This window comes from Phytophthora infestans, genomic scaffold (assembly GCF_000142945.1).
Source record: "Phytophthora infestans T30-4 supercont1.3 genomic scaffold, whole genome shotgun sequence".
Classification (NCBI taxonomy): domain Eukaryota; phylum Oomycota; class Peronosporomycetes; order Peronosporales; family Peronosporaceae; genus Phytophthora; species Phytophthora infestans.
Window position 1 is genome coordinate 551,285 of NW_003303756.1, and position 2,548 is coordinate 553,832.

The window sequence follows — 2,548 nt, forward strand, 5'->3', positions numbered from 1 at the left end:
GAGCGAGACCACCAGACCATGATGGCTGGTGTTAGGTGTGCTATTAGGGGTGCTAATATGGCTGCTAAATGGTGGCCTGAGGCCCTACTTTATATGGTGGATGTCACTAATCGACTACCAATGGCTAGACTGGGAATGAAAACCCCTTATGAGTTACTGCACCGCCATAAACCAAAGGGGTTAGGGTTAAGAATTTGGGGCTCCACTTGCTATGCGCATATACCAAAGTCAAAACGAAAGGATCCTAAACTAGGCGATCGGGCTATAGAATGTAAGTTGCTGGGATTTTCGCCTAAACATAAAGGGTACCGACTCCTGGACATTAAGGCTAATAAATACCTTATTGCCCGTGATGTAAAGTTTAGCTCAGCTGGTACTGAAGCAATGATCAGTCGATCGTTCCCTATCGAGGACTGTAGCGTCAACGTTGAAGAAGAAAAGGTAATCCAAGGCCTAGGTAAAAGAACTAGACTTAATCTAGAAGTTGAAGTGCAGGATATTGACACCACTGGCCCAGATTGTGTCTCTCGACCACCGACACCCAAACAAGTGGGAGTGCAAAACGGTGCTGTTCGTAGGTCTAAAAGACGACGACTGTCAAATGTGCGGCTCAACGACTACGTGACAGAGTTAAATACTGTAGCTATTAATAAGACAGCCAGAATACCTATTCCTAGGTCAATTAAGGAGGCCAGGTAAAGCCCACATGCGAAGCAGTGGGAGTGTGCAATAAAGACATAGTATGACGCCCTTTTAAGTAATTAAACGTGGGAATTAGTACCCCTTCCTACTGGAAGACGGCCATTGGGTTGTCATTGGCTGTTTGATGTTAGATACAGAGCCGACGGCTCAGTGGACCGTTTTAAGGCACGGTTAGTTGTGCAACGAAATACACAATTGTATGGAATTGACTATAAAGAGGTGTTTGCACCTGTAGCAAGATATGAATCGTTGCGCTTATTACTGGCATTAGCCACAATATTAGGGCTGCATCTACACCAAATGGATGTATCTACAGCGTTTTTAAACGGAGTTTTAAGTGAAAACATCTACATGAGGCAACCAATGGGGTTTCGCAAAGGAACTGAAAATCTAGTTTGCAAATTAAAGAAGAGCCTGTATGGACTGAAACAGGCACCTAGAATTTGGTATGAAGTTTTGAATACCTTTTTAAAAACCTTAGGCTTTTTTAGATGCAAGAAAGAGCATTGCTTGTATCTAAAACGGTGGGAGATAAATGGGGTTTAGCACGTCCTTATAGTGTGTGTGTATGTGGACGACCTGACAATTGCAGGATCACATCTAAGTTCTATAAATGATCTTAAAGCTAAGCTGTCTGACAAGTTTACTATGAAAGACTTGGGTGAGTTGCACTACCTGCTTAAAATGGAGATTAAAAGAGACCTTACAAATAAGACTCTACGCCTATCTCAACAAAAGTATATTAACGACCTTTTAGTTAAGTTTGAGATGAGAGACTGCAATACTGCACCTACACCACAAGCAAAAGCTGTGGTCTTAGAGAAGGAAAAGACATTGTCACCCGAACAAATAGCGGCACAGTCATTCGACTACAGAGGGTTAGTTGGGTCCTTAATGTACCTAGTTAGGGTAACTAGACCTGATATCGCTAATGCTGTCAGAGAGCTTAGTAAATATCTATCTTGCTATAATAAGACTCATTGGAGAGCAGCTCAGCGAGTACTAAAGTACTTGAAAGGAACGTCGAGGTATGGCATTGAGTACAATGGTAATAGTACTATTAGGTTAGAGCTATACACAGACGCGAGCTTCGCGAATGCATCTGAAGAAAGGAAATCAATTACAGGATATGTATCAATTCTCGCTGGTGCATGCATTACCTGGGAGAGTATTAAGCAAGATTGTATTAGTCTTAATACAGCGGAATCAGAACTAGTCGCCGCTAGTGAAGGAGTAAGAGAAGTAATGTGGTTACGATTACTACTGCAAGAATTAGGCTACGAGCAATTACTACCGACTCATTGTTGGTGTGATAATACGGCCGCAATCAGTATTATTAAGGACCCGTGCAGTCACTCTTCTACTAAGCACATTGATATTAGACATCTATTTGCACGAGATAAACATGAAGATAAGCAAATCAGGGTTACTTATTGTAGCACCAATGATATGATAGCAGATGCCTTAACTAAACCCTTGAGTCAAAATCAGTTTGAAAAACTCCGATTTATGATGGGCGTTGAAGACCTTAAATAAGAGTTCCATAAATAAAGATTGCCATACGTAAGTAAGATTTGGCTTCAAAGATATGTTTACAAGATCAAAGTGGAATTTCAATTATTGGCAGCAAAGTCAGAAATAAAGTTAGCAATAAAGGGCACATTTTAGTGTATGGGTTTGGTAAAAGTACGGCTTTAGCCATAAAACCTTAGTTTTACACGTCACCTAGCCCTCTAAAAGTAATTCTGACATGTCCGGGCTATCAGCCCCTTGCCCCAGAGTATATTTTACTCTTTTTAAGTTTAATTCTATCCTGACTCTCTAAATACCACCAAGTAAAGCACGA